This window comes from Suricata suricatta, chromosome 12, assembly GCF_006229205.1.
Source record: "Suricata suricatta isolate VVHF042 chromosome 12, meerkat_22Aug2017_6uvM2_HiC, whole genome shotgun sequence".
In the NCBI taxonomy this organism is placed as follows: Eukaryota; Metazoa; Chordata; class Mammalia; order Carnivora; family Herpestidae; genus Suricata; species Suricata suricatta.
Genome location: NC_043711.1, coordinates 32,704,687 through 32,722,956, shown reverse-complemented (window position 1 = coordinate 32,722,956; position 18,270 = coordinate 32,704,687). Strand labels below are relative to the sequence as shown.

Below are 18,270 nucleotides of genomic sequence, written 5' to 3'. Positions count from 1 at the left end.
AGGGTCAAGAACAAGATGACAGTCTGGGTCAAGGTATGGATCACAATCAAAGTCAGAGTCAGAGTGTCATGGTCTTAACAGTCATGGTCAGCCTCAGGGGCAGGGAAGGCATGAAAGTCACTATGGTGTCAAGGTAGGAGTGAGAGATTTGGTGTCAAGGTGAACATCAAGATCAGAATAAAGGTGATGGTCATGTTGAGACTGAGGTTCAAGTTTCCAGTGAAAATCAAGGTTAAGTGCAGGATTAGGGACCTGGTGATGGTCAGAATAAGGTTTAAGGGTGCAGCTTAAAGTCCACATCATGATTATGGTGAAGGATAGGATCAGCCTAATGCTGAAATTTGGGGTCACATGAGTTCCAGGCTCAAATTCAGTCATGGAAGTAAAGTTCTGGGTCAGGTTAAAGTCATGGTGATAGTGGGGGTCAGAGACAACATAAGGGTTTGGGCCATTGTGAGGGCAGAATCAGGGATATGATCAGGGATAGGTTCAGGGTGAAGGTAAGAGTTGGGTCATGGTGATGTTCATGGTCAAATTCAGCTAACATCCAGTTAGTGTCAAGACAGTCACATTTAGGGTGAGGGCTAAAGTAAGAGTCATGGTCAGGATAAGTCTCAGGGATAGGTTAACATAATCAAGGTGAGAGTCAAGGTAAGAGTCAATTTAGGGTGAAGTAAGTCAGGGTTAGTATCACGTGAGGGTCAGAATAATGATGAGTATCAGGGTGACAGTCTTGGTCATGTTAATCTTCAAAATTAGAGTGGGGTTTAAGTTAAGGATAAAAGTGAGGTTAAAAAAAGATAAAAGTGAGGTTGGAATCAATTCAGGCAAGGTGTTAAGGTCAGAGTCAAGTCAATGTATGGATGAGATTCACATCAAAATGAGGGTCAAAGTACATGGTTACAGTGAGGGTCTGGAGTATGTCAATGTTAGGGGTAGAGTCAGGGTAAGATCAGAATGAGGGAAGGTCAGGGTCAAGTACAGATTTAGTATCCGTTTAATGAAGGGACAGTTCTGTGTACCTGTATGGGTAAGGGCCAAAATTATAAACATGGTGAGAATAAGAATTCCGGGAGAGGTTAGGGTTAAGGGTTAAGTTAGATTAAGGGTTAAGGGCAAATCACAGAAGTAACTGGTCAGAGTAATGGCTAGTTTGATGGTCATAATCACTGTCAGATTGAAAACATAGTGAAAATCTGAGTAAAGTTTAGAATCAGGTAAGGCTTAGGGTCAAATTCAGGATCTGAGTCAGTGTGAGAGTAGTGCCTTGATCAGGGTCTGCTTTAGGATCATTGGTTCAAGGCTTTCCATGTAGGGTGATAATTCAGGTCAGGTTAAATGTAGGGGCAAGGTGAGAATCAAGTTCAAGGAAAGCTCAGGGGTGAGGAGGTCAGACCCAATGTTAAGGTGACATCAGAGTCAGTTTGGGAAGATGATCATGGAGAGTGTGAGATGGGGGTCATAGTGAAGGTCCAATTGAGGGTCATTGTCAGGTAAGCTTTTGGGACAAGGTCATTGTGAGACTTAGGATTAAGATCAGGGTCAGGATAATGTTTAGTATCAGTTCATAAAAGTATAAAGGTGAGGGGTCAGGGTACCCAAGAATAGGAGGTAAGGACCATGGTAAAGGTCAGGTTCAGAATGTATATGAATGTGAGGGTTATGGTCAGAGTCCAATTATATGAAAGAATGAGGGTCATGACATTCCCATTGTTATAATTAGAGTCAAACTTAGAGATTCAGGGTAATGTTTTCAGAGTAAAATTAGGTTGATAGTCAGAGTTAGGATTAATAGGGTCAAAGTGAGGGTAAGATTCAGAGTCAAGTTCAAGATCACTGTGAAATATAGAGTAAGGGTCATGGTAAGGGTATGGGTCAAAATCAGGGTCAAAGTGAAAATGAAGGTCAGTGGCAGAGTTAGGGTGAGTATAAGGATTAGAGTCAAGATAACAGTCTTGATAGGGTGTAGGTAAGAGTCAGGATCAAAATGAAGGTCATGATCATGATTAGAGCAGTGTCAGGTTCAAAGTAAGGTTCAAAGACAAGTGAGGGTGAAGGTCAAGATGAAGGTAGGGTCAAGGTAAGAGCCAGGTTTAAGGTCAGGAGCTTATTCAGAATCAGGATCAGGGTCAGATTGGGGTTATGGTAAGAGTTAATGTGACATTCAAGTTAAAGGTCAGAGTTCAGTCATGAAAAGACTGAGTCTTTTGACTTTTGAGTATCTTGGTCAAGGTCAGGGTTAGGATCTTGGTGAGGGTCAGCTTCAGAATCTGAGTCTTTGTGAGCATCAGGGTAAATATTAGGATCAGATTCAGAGGGAGTAGGAGGAAAAGGTTTTGAATCATTACCAAGATAAGGACCAGTGTTCATGTGAGGGCTACAGTCAGGTACAGGAATATGGTGAGGGTCATGGAAAAAGTTGGGGGTCAAGTCAGTTTTAGGATCAAGATTAGGATCAGCCTCAGGATCAGAGTCAGTATAGAGGACAATTTTAATGTGAGGGTAAGGATGAGAGTCAGTCCATGTCACTGTCAGTTAGGGCCAAAGTCTGGGGAAGCAACAGGCTAAGAGTCAACGTAGTGTCAGGATAGGGCAAAGGATTGGGTCATGTTCTGTCAGAGAGAAAACCAGAGTCAAAGTCAGTTTGAGAATTTGGTTCAACCTTACTGCCACTTTAATTGTAAATGTGAGACCCCAGATTTATAAAAAGGCCGTGTCATCCTTCCCAGATCTGACCCTCTACCCCCTGGACAGCAGACAGATCCTGACCTGTACCATTTATGGTATCCCCAACCTATAGTCACATGGTTCTGGTGTCCATGTAACCATAATCAGGGTCAGGGTCTTGATGAGGGTCAGTGTGTCAGGCTCAGAGACACGGTAAAGATCAGAGGCAGGTTTAGGGTCAGGCCAAAGAAAGAATTAGGTTAAAGGTCAGGGTGTGAGTCAGAGTTGAGAGAAGTGTGAGAATGAAGGTCACCATCACTTTGGTGTGGTTTATTGCACAGGATTGATCAAAAACTCTGTTCCCTAGAGGGGCATTGTTTTATTTGCCCAGAGGCCAACAGCTTCTTCAGGATTCTCCACATCCCATCCTGTCCAACCCACTACTTCCGGTCTTTGGAAGGACCTATCTGAAGAACCCTGGACTCCTAGCAACCATGGAGAATAGCAAGACGAGCCTGCAGCCTTCCCTGTCTCTTCCTTCAAGTCCATTGAGCCAGCGCCTTGGAGTTGGTCCCAGCCTTCTAAAGAAAGTCACATTTGAATTCTCTTGTTAGAATTAGAACATGATTTCTAGGAGAGTCCCTGATCTTTCACTATATCCCTTCACCTTCAGGGCAAAGCCAGTGGGGTATGGCACTTCCAGCTATGACTATTAGCCCTCATGCCAGAGACTCCTCTCTGCACCTCATTGTCTGTAAAACAGAAGGGTTGGATTTGATGGTCTTTTTAAACTCTATGGGAATCTTTTGGGCACTGACTCCTTCCAACTGCCCGGCCCTACTTCTCTTCTGAAGACTCTGCATTAAAGCATTTCTCTGCTTTTAGAATCCATGTCTCAAATGGCCCAAACTGCAGGGTAATGATCTCACCTCACAATTCAGAGCCCACCTCCTGTCCCGTTGGGACCTGCTGCAACTCTACACAGCTTCAAGGTCAAGATTCTGCAGAGTTGCAATTGCAGTCATTTGTACTGTGAGAATAAGAGATTTGGGTTCCCCCCCCCCAAATATAAGAGTTGTAATATGGGGAAGCACCCTCTGTTTGTTAAATGGGATGCCACCCAATTCATGAATCACTAAATAAAGCCAATTAGATTTTTTAATTTAAAAAAATGTAACATGGAATCTGCTGTTTGAAATAATGCCTGCCCTCCCCCCACCCTCCACTCCCCCACTCCCTGGGAGAGCCCGGCAGGCTTTCTCAGGCTGTCATTTTCAGGACTCTCCCCACCTCCCCTTTGGGAACCTCTACTCTCATATCACTTAAAGATATTGATTATCTGCTCCACCACTGACCCTGTTCTCTTTCTTTTTGTCCCGGTTGCCTGTGTTTGGTGTCAGTTTTCAGATAAGGAAGGAGAGTTGGCTGTTAAGGCTCTATTTATAATATGTCCTTGAAAGCTGAGTGCTGACTTCTTTGAGCTAAAAAAACTGGCAGGTAAGGAGAAGAGACACAAGGCAGAGGGTCATCCCCAGTGAGAATGACAGCCGAGGACGCGGGAGCGTGGGCACGCAGGCGCGCTCCCGCACACGTCCACACAGGGACACACACACACACACACACACACACACACACAGCATCCAGGCCGAAATGAAGAAAGAGAAAAGCAACACAGGAATCCTGGGAAAGAAGGGGAAATGCCTAGAACATGATAGAAACTGGATGAGTGTTGCGTGAAGAGAAAAGAAGAAGAAAGGGAATGAAGGGGAAGGGAGGAGTTCAGCGAGACAGTAAATGTAGTGAGGAAAGAGCTGAACAGAGAGATGGGGGACCTTCATTTGAAGCCTTGCTCACCTTGATTTATTAGATTTATTAGGAATTTGAGCTTGGGCAAGTTCCTTGGCCTCTCCGAATGTGGGTTTCCTCTTCCCTCAAGTGGGTGTAATATTTCCTTCCCAATGAATCTCCCAGGATTGCTATAAAAATCAAATGTAATGATGGTTATGTAAGTACTCTGCCAGCGGAACGTTCTGTGCACAGAAGGGGCCCCGGCACCAGCGTGAGAGCGAGCGTTCCGCAGAGGGCTGGTGCCGGCCACTGTGGCTTGCGCTACGTGCGTGGAAGGACTTAACCTCACACCAGTCTTGCAGGAGGATCTGCTGTTATTCCTCTTCTACACATGAAGAAACCTACTGAGGGCCAGTCATTGGCTAGAGGTCACACACCTAGTAGGTGGTCAAGTGGGATTTGAACAAGGTCTGCCGGGGTATAACAGCCACCTCTCTCTCTCTTTCTCTCTCTACAGTAGGCTTCACGCCCACTGCAGAGCTCAACACGGGGCTTGAACTCATGACCCTGAGATCATGACCTGAGCTGAGATCAAAAGTCAGACTCTTTTGATCTCAGGAGCCACACAGGTGCCCCAACAGCCAATTTTCTTAACGGCTCTGCTCCTACCCAGACCTTGATACGTACCCAGTGCCTCTCATAGACCCAAATGAAATCTGCCTCCCCACGTTAAGCAATGTTGTCTGCCGTGACTGAAAACCACAGACTGGGGGGCTTAAATAGCAGAAATGTCTTCCCTCACAGTTCCGAGGCTAGAAGTCCCAGATTAAGGTGCTGGCAGGGTTGGTGTCAGGGGCGGCCTCTCTTCCTAGCACCTCTGCGGTGTCTTCACGTGGCCTTTTCCCTGCGCTTGAGGTGAGAGAGTGGGCTCTCTGGTGTCTCTTCTTCTCCTTCTTATAAGGGCCTCACCCATAGGAGCTCTTTTAACACTAATTCACCTCCTTTGGAGCCCTGCCTCACATTGGGCAGCAAGTAGAGTATCAACATATGAACCGGGAGAGGGGCATAATTCAGTCCCAAACATGCATGTCGTTGACAAATACTCCCCCAAATAAAAAAAGTTGTCTAGGTTTTTGCCCTCAAAGAGGGGTTTTTAAAAATCCCATCAGGTCAACAGCAGCCGCTGCAGCAAAATTTCTGAGCTCTGAATCCTGCGCAGATGATTACTCTCCCATAAGGCCAAGCAGCTCTGCTGAAAAGGAAGGAGGTGGGTTTTGTGCAAAATATTTAAAATGTTCCTCCTCTCTCCCTCCTGCTCCAGAGCATTCTAAAGACGTGAGAGTTTTGTCCCTTCTTCCCCTCTTGCCAAGCATTCCTATTTATAGTTTCTGGCACTGGAGGGTCTGAAAGAGTCAAGAGTTTTCAAATCACTTCCCTACCCTTGCTCCCCAGCATCTCCGCTCAGGCATTAGGAACTATTATTCCTGGTTCCCTGGTCAAGGTCTGGGAAGAGGAGAAACAAGGAGAAAGATTTGTAGCACACAAATGCATAAGTCTCCTTAAAAAGCCTCAGAGGAAAATGAATTGTGGTTTTATCCCTCTGGTGTCTTGTGCTTAGGTCTATGTATAACCAAGCGATTGGTCTGTTCCTGAAAACTTAGAGAGAAAGTTTCATGTTGAATTCATCCCTGAATCTCCTTCACAGAGATGCTGATGAGTCTGAGGGCACAGAGAGAAAGGCCAGAAAGGTTTGTTGCCTGGATGCCAGAGCCGTTAAAGAGTTTTACAATTCATCCCTCTGCTTCTAACAGTACATGATAAATTACCAGCATCAATCTCTCTAACAGTATCAGGCTTCAGAACCTGTGAGCCATATGTTCACATTACTGCTTTGTGCAAATAGATAGTCTAAATATGCATTGATCTGGCACATTTCATGAGTATTTATCAAAATGTTCTCTTGTCTCCCAACACATGTATTAATAAAAATAATACTAAAAAATACCAAGTGGCAGCCATGCACGAGATTCTGTACGTTTAGTTTGCAAATTGAGTGAAGGCGATTTGTAATCATAAAAAGAAAAAAAATAGCCCAGTCACCGGAAGTTCTTATGGAAGATAGAATAAAGATTGTATGTAATTGTTTTTATAGACGGATAGCAGAGGAAAGATGGAAATAAGGTTGAAGTTGATTTATCCCCTGATAAAAATTCTGGATTGGGTGTTCAGCCTTGTGGGGCAAGAACAAACATTCTTTACACTGAGAACCCTGTTTGTGTGACCTTGAAATGTCATATCCCATAGGGCTGTGCCATTTAATCTCATAGGGCTAATCTCACATTTTCTGAGAAAGTAATTAATGTAGTTTTAAAATTCCTCTGTTATCAATACTCCCTCCCTGGTCACCATAGTCAGCAATAGAAGTTCTGAGCATCTGAGGACAGCAAGACTAAAAGTTGCATTTTAAGCCAATGATATTAACTTAGAAAAAAACATCTGGAGAAACATATTTGAAATTGGCAATACCTGGTATGGTTTGGGACTGAGTTTGTAAAGGTCGTCTTTATTCTTTTTCAAGGCTTTGAATTCACTGAATTTTATTAGAAAAATTAAGACAGCCTTAACTTTTGAATTCGGGGAAACTTTTACATGTGTGATAGAGAAAAATGTAACAAAATGCCTGCGTACTTCCCAACACGGGTGAAAAAATGTTCACATTTTGTAAACTTTTCTTCAACTATTTTCTTTAAAATATATGACAGGGGCACCTGGCCTGCTCAGTAGCCCCTGAATGTGTGACTCTTGATCTTGGGGTTGTGAATTTGAGCCCCAGAGATTACTTAAAAAATCTTTAAAAAAAGTAACTAAAAATTAAAAATTAAAATATATGACAAAAGTAAGAGACAGAGTTGAAATCCTCTGTGTACTCCTTGGTAGCCCCATTTTCTGGTTCACTTCCTGTGACCACAAATCCGGAATATGTCCTTCAGCCACAAATATATGTAGCCATCAACTACATAAGATGTTACTTTGTATGACTTTAAAGAGTTATATAAGCATCTTAATGAATCATTCTTCAACTTAATTTTTCATTCTCATTATGCTTTCTTGAAGGCTTTCCTCCTATGCTACTTGCTGGCATTTAAAAAATATTTATTACTTGTTTCATAATTTACATTTTTGACTTTAATTAGTAGGATAAGACATATCACAACTCTAATTAAAGTCCAAGTAATTGAGGGATACCTAGTCCCAACACCACACGGAATATTATTAGAAAATGCCACTCCCTTGATTTCTTTCTTAGAGAACCACTAAGACAGGGACTTCAGTGTAATTAATCTATTGGGAGAAAACCAGGAAGCAAAGAGTAAGGACGCATGGGGGTTGGAAGCCAGCATAGCTGTGTGTTACTGAAACTCCCATTAGTGGGAAGGAGGCATCAGGGGCTCCACCAGGACCTCTTGAAAAACACATGAAATGTTGCAGAGAATTCTCTGCCTAAAAGGAAGTCCAGTTAGAAGAGTCATCTATAAACTCCACTGCCCCACTGGATGAAGATGACCCCCAGGGCATTAGCCTCGCCCACAATTCTGGGCCCACCATCCACAGGCCATGAGGGCATCAGAAAAGTCTCTGAAGCCGAAAAGAAGGGTACACAGTGCATACTTGAGTGAGATTGGCCAGCTAGGGTGGATCTGAGCTCACTCAGAGCTGCTGGCCTCCACGTGGAGGCTACACAGCTACACCAGAGCTATTGGCAGGCGTCTTTCTTTCTTACACATGAATCCAATCTGACTACACAGAATGGGCTTGGCCTGCTTCCACAAATTCCGCAAGTGGCAGGAAAAGCAGGTTTTCCATTTCTCAAGAGTTGTCTCTGTCAGAAAATTCCAAAGGAGTGGTCACCATCATTGAAGTCACCCATCTCCCATACCCAGAATGCAATCCAAAGTATCAATTGTCCAGACCACCCATCTTCACTACTTTCCTTCCCATGCTCAGAATGAGAAAATTGCTGTCCTGTAAGGTGACAACGTCAACCACAGTTTACTCACTGGCCTGTACTAGACAACAGTTAAGGGAAAGGGCCACAGCTGTCTGTGAAACTCCAGCACATAGTACTCAGTAAGTGTACTGGGAGCTTTGGACCCCAACCTGTGCATAAAGTGCCAGCTTTCCTTAGCATTACTCTTCAAGGGATGAGTCCATAACCTGAGGGGGTTTCAGACACCATCCAGGTCCCCCAGTGACCCTACTCATTCCTGTCCCCTGCGCAATCCTAGGACAGAGGATGGGTACATCTGAGAAAGAAAGGGCCATAGCATAGTTTCCTTTTAAGGAAAAAAGCAAGAGCAGGGATTCAGGGTGAGTTGGAGGGGAGAAGAGATGTTTGCAAGGAAAGAGAGTAGCAAAAGGAAAGAGGGTGAAACTAAGAAGAATTGCAAATTACTGCTGGGCAGAATTTTCTGTGTCTTCACAATTTTGCTAGGCAGCCACTGTGTTTCCACTTATGTGCAGAGGCAATGTATTCCAGTGGTTTTTGGAATAATTTCTTTCTTCAGAACCTGCTTGTTACTTGTCATTATCACTAAGATTGTCCATACCGCTAAGACTCTCTACTGTGTTCAGTCCAGTTTCGTCAGCACTTTGCAAATTCTGCAGGGCAGAGACCATATAGGTTAACATTTGCTGTGGTACCCAGGGTATCTGCAGTTCTCAGTGAGCCCAACCAACCATCCATTTGCTCACTCAAGAGGGTCTTTCCTTCTTTCTCTCTTTTCCTTCCTTTGTTCCTTCCTTCCTTCTTTCCTTCCTTCCTTTCAGGCTTATTTATTTATTATTTTGAGAGGGGGAGAGATTGAGAATCCCAAGAAGGTTCAGCACTGTCAGCATGGAGCCCAATGTAGGACTTGAACTCACAAACCATGAGATCATGACCTGAGCTGAAACCAAGAGTCAGACGCTCCATGGCTGAGCTACCCAGGCACCCAAGGGCCTTTCTTTTGATTAAACATACCAGGTTTCCAAAGCCAAAAGGAAGCAGAGAATTATAGTAATTATCTGGATGACTCTGGCCATAATCTTACTTTTGCCTAACTGTGATCTTACCTTAATTGCCTTGATAGCTAAAGAGAGACTTTATTTTTGGAATTACAAAATTATAGGGCTAGAGAGAGATCTGGGGTCATTAATCATGAGAATAATAGGGTCAATTATCTGGTATATAAAGAGACCAGACACGTCTTCCCTTTTGATGCTTTATGGGGTGAGGGGGGTAGATTTCCTAGCATCTTCTTCCCTTTCACCCCATCTCATCACCTTTTACTCCTCTCTGATTAAAGCAACCAAAAATGAAATCCTCATTAGATCCTCCAAAATCATGAGGGGTCCATAAGGAAAAGGACAGTGTAAGGTATCCTTTGATTTCTGTTCCCTGTGATAACACTTAATTTATTGGTTAGGTTAATATGATATTAGACTTTGAAAAGGTGAGCCAAGTAAATACAAAAGTCTATGCCCTTCTAAATTCTAACACCTTGTTTTTAGTTGGCATCTTTTTCCTCAATGGTCTCAAAATTCAGGTAATATTCTATAACTGCAAATAGGTTTCAGGAGAAGACTGGTTTGATTTTTTTATTTAATCAATAAGGTTCAAATGTATTTTTGATTTACTAGGCTCCAAGACGCCCTCTGAATTTATATTACAGCAGCGTAGTGTGGGAAACCAGGACTGTCACTTGTAAAGGACGCCACCATCCACAAACTCCCTCTGCTTTTCCCCTTCTGGCTGTAACGGCGTCCATCATCCTTAGTCCTTTATGCTTATATAATATCTCAACACTCTTTTCAGTTTCCATGGAAGATGCCAGAATATTTGCTCCAGTTTTTTTCTTAAAGAACTCTGCACTGTATATATACATAGATGGATTTCAAAACAGCTACTTAAAGGAATAACTTACTCTTCTACTGCAAACTAAATATGCAACAAAACAGTTCTTTTGCAATATGATAGGGTATCTCTTTCAAGATAAATAATCCAGGGCACCTGGGTGGCTCTGTCAGTTAAGGGTCCAACTTCAGCTCAGGTCATGATCTCGCAGTTTGTGGGTTCGAGTCCTGTGTCAGGCTCCATGCTGACAGTTCAGAGCCCAGAACCTGCTTCAGATTCTGTGTCTCCCTCTCTCTCTGCCCCTCCCCTGCTTGCGCTCTGTCTCTCGTTCTCTCCAAAATAAATAAATATTTAAAAAAAATTTTAAAAGATTAAAAACAATTCTCTAGGTGTGGTTTTTCAGAGTTTCCATTTATCTAAACATCATAGTCAAGCCAAAGGATCAGGTGCACTTATGGTTTTCTAATTATTAACTTCACATTGGTTGCCATTTTGCTGAGTGTTTTCTATAGACAGGTGCTCGGCCACATGATTTCATAGATTAACCTACTTAATCCTCAGAACTACCTTATAAGCGAAGCATATCTATTTCCATATTGCAGATGAGGAAACTGATGCTTGCAGCTGTTCAGTTACCTGCCTAGTGGGTAAAAGGGCTGGAGCTGCATTCTAACCAGATCTATTATGATTCAAAAGCCAGATTTGCAAACAACCTTTATGTTCAGTGTATCTATTGTGCTCCATTTAACATATAAACCCACATACAACTCTCCCCGCTTTCTGGATTACCAAGGTGTGGTTCTAGGTAGACTGGACTGTACTGACTCTATTTTTCTTAATGTCTATTTGTTTATTTTCAGAGAGAGAAAGAGAGAGTGCACAAGTGGGAGGAGGGTCAGAGAAAGTGGAGAGAGAGGATCCTAAGCAGGCTCCTGGCTGTCATCACTGATCCGTGAGATCATGATCTGAGCTGAAATCAAGCGTTGGACACTTTACCAACTGTGCCAGCCACTCTGGCACCCCAGTGCTGAGTGTATCTTTAAAGCTGGAGGCAGCATCCTCTGCATAGCAATATTTGGTGATTTTTCATAATGCATTTTTATAAGTCTGACAACATCATTTCATTTTGGTCTTCATTAGAAATAATGATGAATATTAATAAGTGCTCAAGGCACAGTGTCTTTTCCTGTGAGAGCCTTGTCACATGAGTGAGTGAGCTTCCAGAAAGTTTGGTTCAAAATGGAAATGTGGATATAAATGCTAAAGTGGGGAGGCCTGAGTGCTCTGGGCTCCGAAACTTAGGTGCCACTTCTGGAACTACTGCTTATTTCCTATGAGGAGCTTGAGGAGACCCTGAGTTTTCTGAGGAGGAACCTTCTATCATGGAAGAATTAAATGTCTCATATTATGGAATGCTGAATGGGGGCATACTATCTGTTGTCTGCTACTTAGTATTTTAAGCAGCTCATTTCAAGGAATACCAAAAAGGGTCAGCAAACCACCAGAAGCTAGGAGAGAGGCATGGAACACATTCTCTCTCACAGACTCAGAGGCAAACAACCCAACCCTGCCCACACCTTTTTCTGGAACTTCTAGCCTCCAAAACAGAGATAATTAATATCAGTACAGAGTCACTGACAAGTCTGAAGTTAATTCACCCTGGAATTTTCAGTTTAATATATATTTTCCTTCCTTCCTTCCTTCCTTCCTTCCTTCCTTCCTTCCTTCCTTCCTTCCTTCCTTCCTTCCTTCCTCCCTCCCTCCCTCCCTCCCTCCCTCCCTCTCTCTCTCTCTCTCTCTTTCTTTCTTTCTTTCTTTCTTTCCTTAGTCCAATTTGATTGAGTTTCTGGCACTTGCTATGGGAGATTCCTCACAAATACTCTGTCAACCTATAGAGGTTCCGGGACAGTGACCAGGATGGTAATAGAACTAAAACTTGTCACCTAGGAAAGACTGAAGGAGCTAGGGCTATTTTACCAGCAGAATGACCACTTGTAGGAAAGAAGGAAAGCAAGAGTAAGGCTATTTTGACATAAGCTCCTTGAGAGCAGGATTGTTTCTATGTAGCTCTCACCATACCCAGTGCCTGTCATATAGCAGCGGCTGTATAAATGTTTGATGAATGAATGCACTGAAAATCTCAAGAGTTCTGGGTTACGAGCAATAGAACATGGTGAACAAAAATAAGGTAGGGCAACGTTTATTCCAAGAATATTAAATAAGCCAAGTAACTGCAGGGACACCTGGAGAACCGTACTGAAACAAGCAGCTAGACCATAGTCAAAATCGTGTCAATAAACTATAAAAGAAAAAAAAAGGAGACCAACTTGACAGTAAACTATGAAAGAAAAAAATCGTCCCACACAACCGGATGTGAGGCCTCTGCAGCCGCTGCCTTGAACACTTGCACATCGCACTTTGAGCTGCATGTGGCACTTGTCACCAAGGAGAGAGAAGTGCTTTACAAACACTTAGCAGCTCGACCTGGGTTTACCCATACTACACTGCGGTCCACAAAAACTAAGTATTCATAATGTCTTAAAGGACTGGGCTACATGTGGGGTAGTTCTGCTGCCAATGACTCCAACAAGGAGGACGGCTTTCAAGGAAACAATAACGTCTATTAAATGCTTGCTCTGTGCTGGGCTCCATGTACCACATTCATCTTCCCATTTATAGTCATTGCAGCAACTCCAGAGAGCACATGACATGCCCACTATGTGTCAGGCACTGGGGAATTGTATGTGTATGGGACATTTAATAGGTGTGTGTCTTTGGTCAAGTGCCTTACCTCTTCTGTACCTCAGCCCCCCAGTCTATAAAGTGGCAATGATTTTTAAATGACCTACCTTACAGATTCTTATGAGGATTACTTATGTTATCTAATCTTATCTTGCTGAGCTAATGTGTATAAAGTAACTAGAACAGTGTTGAGCATATAATACCCCCATCCAATGCTACAAGGCTAGTGCAGCATTTGGTGATGCTGAAATGGAAGAGTAAGCTGTGTGTGATGACAGAATGGTTGGGTTGGCATTTGGACAGAAGTATATTTGACTCGAGAGCCTGAAATCCTAGACATCCACAAGATTGACAGTAGAAGCAAACTATGTGGAAGTGCAGTGTAAAAGCCTAGACAATTTGGGGCAACAAGGAAATTATCAGAAGTTTCAAAACATGTTTTCTGCTTATTTTTGCACATCTGTTCACAAAGTTCTTATGAACTTCAGTAGTATTTAAAAAAAAAATTAAAGCAGAGAGGGAGATAGAGGATCCCAAGCAGGTTCTGTGTAGTCAGTGCAGAGCCCAAGAAGGGCTAGACTCATGAACCGTGAGATCGTGAACCCAGCCCAAATCAAGAGTGGGACACTTGACCAGTAGAGCCACCCAGGTACCCCTGGAACTTGGGTAGGTTTAAGTATTTCTTTCATATACAATGAATTTAAAAAGCCCATAAAGGCAGGGGCACCTGCATGGTGGTTCAGTCCATTAAGCATCTGACTCTTGGTTTCAGCTCAAGTCATGATCTCGTGGTTTCATGAGTTCAAGCCCCCCCCCTTACCCCACTCCCTGAGTTGGGCTCAAAATGGCAGTGCAGAGCCTGTTTGGGATTCTCTCTCTTCTCCCTCTCTCTCTGCCCCTCCCATGCTCTGCTGTCTCTGTCTCTCTCTAAATAAGTAAATAAATAAACTTAAAATTTTTAGGGGTGCGTGGGTAGCTCACTTAAGCATTGAACTTCAGCTCAGGTCATGATCTCATGGTTTGTGTGTTCCAGCCCCACATAGGGCTCTGTGCTGACAGCTCAGAACTTGAAGCCTACTTCAGATTCTGTGTCTCTCTCTCTCTGCCCCTCCTCTCCCCCATCTCAATCAAAGATAAATAAACATTAAAAAATATTTAAAAAATATTTTAAAGCCCATAAAGGCAAATAAAAGTACTCAGTTTGCAACTTGCTTGGAGGCTGAACATAGAAGTCTGAGCTGGAAAGGCAGAACTACTGTTTGCGCAGGTGTGTGCTTTGGTGCAGCAGAATTGCGTTGGACGCAGTCTAGATTAGTGGCAAGTCAGTTTCAGCCAGTGCTGCCCATCCCATTGGGAACATAAACAACATGATTGCCTTTCTTCTCAGAAAAATGTGTATAAAATTTCAGAGGTTTCACAGGCCTCTAGACCCCGTCTCTGAATTCCAGGTGAAGAACCCTTCTTAATTAGTGACTCCAACCAAACCTTTCAAAAAGCTTGCAGTTGTGGTACCTGGCTGAGACCTTAGTCAGTGGAGAGTGATTTGGGGTTGTGAATTCAAGCCCCACCTTGGTTGTAGAGATTACTTAGAAAGAAAGAAAGAAAGAAAGAAAGAAAGAAAGAAAGAAAGAAAGAAAGCAAGCAAGCAAGCAGCAAAAAGTACCATAATCTAACTATGCCGCCTCTTCCCAGTGTCCAGAAGGAATCTAATATCTGCTTGTTTCTATGTAAACTTGTACGGAAACCACATTTTTCATCCAGCAAATACTTATGGAGTGTCCACGCATTTGGGCATAGTTTCTAGAAGCTGATGATATAGATGTGAATGAGAGGAAAGTGACATAGATGTGAACAAGAGGAAGAAGGCTTTTATGCTCAGGGAAATTCCAGGGATGAGACTGACAATAAACATAACAAAAGTAATGTATGAAATGAAATAGGATAAGGTGACCAGGAATGACTGGGGGGTGGCTATTTTAATGAGATGAGCAGGGAAGACATCCCTTAGGAGTCATTGGGGCTGATACCTGCGTGCCAAGACGGAGCCAACCGTGTGAAAAATTAAGAAGCTGCATTCCAAGGCAGAGGAAATAGCAAGAGCAAAGGCCCAAAGTAGGTCATGAAGTTGGTCTTACTGGAATAAGGAGAAATAGAGACAGGACTGAGGTAGTTGGCACATGGTCAGTCAACACTGCATTTGAAGCCTTTAGTAACTGTGATAGTGCACTAAATCTAGATTCTGGGTATCAAACTTGAATAAACATCCATAACTACTTAGAAACTAACAGGTTTTTAGGAAGAGACTCTGTGTGTACTCATGAAAATCTAGGAAACCAGTATATTTTTTTTCAATTATTAAATACCGTATCAGGGGGTACCTGGGTGGCTCAGTTGGTTAAGCAGCAAACTATGGCTCAGGTCACGATCGCACAATTCGTGGGTTCAAACCCCGCTCTGGGCTCTGTGCTGACAGATCAGAGCCTGGAGCCTGCTTTGAATTCTGTCTCTCTCACTCTCTCTCTCTGACCCTCCCCCATTCACACTCTGTGTCTCTCTTTCTCAAAAATAAATAAAAAGAATTTTTTAAATGCCACATCAGGAAGACCTATGGGCTACAGGTCAAGTGTTAGGAATTGCTGAGTGAGAAGGCTTCTAGTGGGCTCAAAACCACCTCTATCGGAGGGAAGCTCAGATCCATCAACCTCTGAGACCCCACTTCGGCACCTACTTTTACTTCAATCCTCAAATCTTCAACATGTCTAAATGATATTCCAAATATGCACCTACTTTTGTAGAAAAGGCCAAGTCCCATGTGTCCAGCAGAGAAATTTCCAGTTTGGGGGCAAAAACAAAACTAATTTAACAGTTCTGACTATAAGTCAAAGCTCCAAAAGGATTTCTTCCTACAAATATTTTGGAAAGGTTAAGGTTTTTCTTTCCTTTTTAAAATATTTATTAATTTTTGAGAGATGGAGACACAGAGCGTGAGTGGGGCAGGGGCAGAGAGAGAGGGAAACACAGAATCCAAAGCTGGCTCCAGGCTTTGAGCTGTCAGCACAGAATGTGACATGGGCTAGAACCCATGAACCGCAAGATCATAACCTTAGCCGAAGTTCAACGATTAACCTACTGAGCTACCCAGGTGCCCCAAGGTTAAAGTTTTTCTAAAGAGCCTGTGCCCCCCACAGGAGAGAGAGGGAGATAAATAGGAAATTTATTAGAGAAGACATCTGCCAAAGTTTTTGCCCTGCCTCAAAATTTCAGGAATGTCACTGTGATGGATTCATCTTAATTCGGACAAAATCAAGGGCAGTGGATGGTGGAGAATTCTATCAACCAGAGCAGCAGCCATTTCACTGCAATTTAAGCAAAACATCAAGGCACCAGTGATTCTCTTAAGGTTCTTGTTACAAAGTAATGCCAATAGCTGGTTGCACTTAACTTTGGAGAGCTCTGCAGTTTTAACCCCTATTGAAAGAACACAGAGATCTTTTCAGGTTATTATTTAGTTCATGGAGAAATATAATAAATGAACCATTGTTATGCTATTATTAGCGTAATATCAAAGGAAGGAGAATTGAAGATTTGCCTCATCATCACCGCTTCAAGGCTGCAGGACAGAATTGAATGAAATAGTATCTACTATGCATTTGGAAACGTATGGGGAGATTAAAGGGTTCACTCCAGAGAACACTAGTGTAGTTTTTATATTTTGTGTTTGACAAAGGGCTTTCAAATGTTTTACTTGCTCCTCTTAATAACTTTTATAATTAGCATGTTAGGATTCTTATAAGCTATAAGTGAAAGAAATGTATCTTTTTTTTCTGTTTATTTATTTTTTAACATATGCAATTATTTTCCATCATTTACACTACAGTAGTTATAATTACACTCCAAACAGAAAAGCAAAGTAAAAAATCAAATCCCCAACTTCTGTTTCATGTAATTAGACTTATACAGAAATTAGACGGTTAAGTAACAACTAGTTAATCACCTAATTTCACAGCTATCTGAAGTGGCGATCGTTATATAGCAGCTTATCTATGATACATTCAAGATACATGATCCAATTTATTACTTGCCCATAAGCTAAAACACAGCCTGCTTAATACCTTTCCTTAAATTTCACCTCTATACTACAATATACTTGAGGTTCATGCAAAAAAGTAGCTACCTTTTATATAGGAAATGGATGATTAAGTCTTTGGTGCTGTAAAAGCAACTTGGATAAGCATAGAAGAGAAGAGAACATATAAAATGTGCTACGTTCAGGCCTGGCTAGATTCAGCCTCTTTCATTAGTCTCTCTAATCCTCTCTTGCTCCTTCCCTCTCTGTATCTTGGCTTCATTTTTTTCAATATGTTAGCAGCATCTTCTCTTATGGCTTTGTACAAAGAGCTAAAGCTTACATCATCCTTGTAGGTTGCAATTCCAGAGGAAACAGAAATCAGACCATGTGTAGAGATTTTTAGTGGCCCTGTTTTGGCCATGTACTCATTCCTTGAGCCAATCTCTATGAACAGTGGACCTAAGGCTACTCCAGGGGCAGCCGTGGATTTCATTGACAGTCCAGCCACAGCCACACAGCATCAGGGTTGAGGCCACTCTCTCAGTAATGGAATGAGGAGGAGTGCTAAGCTGACAAAAGATGCGAATAGTCAGTGTCAATATTGTTGGCTTCATTGGCAGATTAAGAAATTTTAACAGTGGACATGACCAAATTAAAAAATGTCTGGTAATGATGGCCTGAAATTTCTTTAGCAGAAGATTAAATCTTCCATTCCATAAGATAGATGAGGTTTAAAGTGCACAGTAACGCAGTGAGTTAAACCCACATCAAAGCAAAAATTTCTGTTATAAGATCATTCTCTGAAAGTCAGTCTTATTTAAGGAGATGAGCACAGTGTATATATAAAGGAGGAAGGAGAAATGCAGAAAGGAGAGTTATTTGAGTCCTTGTCATTTCCCCTCTAGATTGCAGACTTCTTGAAGAAAGAATCTGTGACTTCCCTCCTTTATTCCCCTGCAGGGCTTGGCAAATGATACCAAATAGCAGTAAGTGTGAGCTGAATAAAGAGAAATAAATTAGCGCCCTTTGCTTGTCCTCATTTCCTTGGTAAATTGATGTGAGTTCAATATATCACCTTTAATGCTATGTCCATCAGAGAGACGAGACTGAC

The 18,270-nt window shown here is 42.4% G+C and overlaps 1 long non-coding RNA gene across 2 annotated transcripts in view; it reads left to right on the top strand.

Moving 5' to 3' along the window:
* LOC115275220 overlaps positions 1-3,554 on the top strand; it is a 38,826-nt gene extending 35,272 nt beyond the window's left edge. For both annotated transcript variants that reach the window (XR_003901427.1, XR_003901428.1), the window contains one exon: positions 3,035-3,554. This is a non-coding gene — a long non-coding RNA (uncharacterized LOC115275220). The remainder of the gene's footprint in view (positions 1-3,034) is intronic.
* The last annotated feature ends 14,716 nt before the right edge of the window (positions 3,555-18,270 follow it).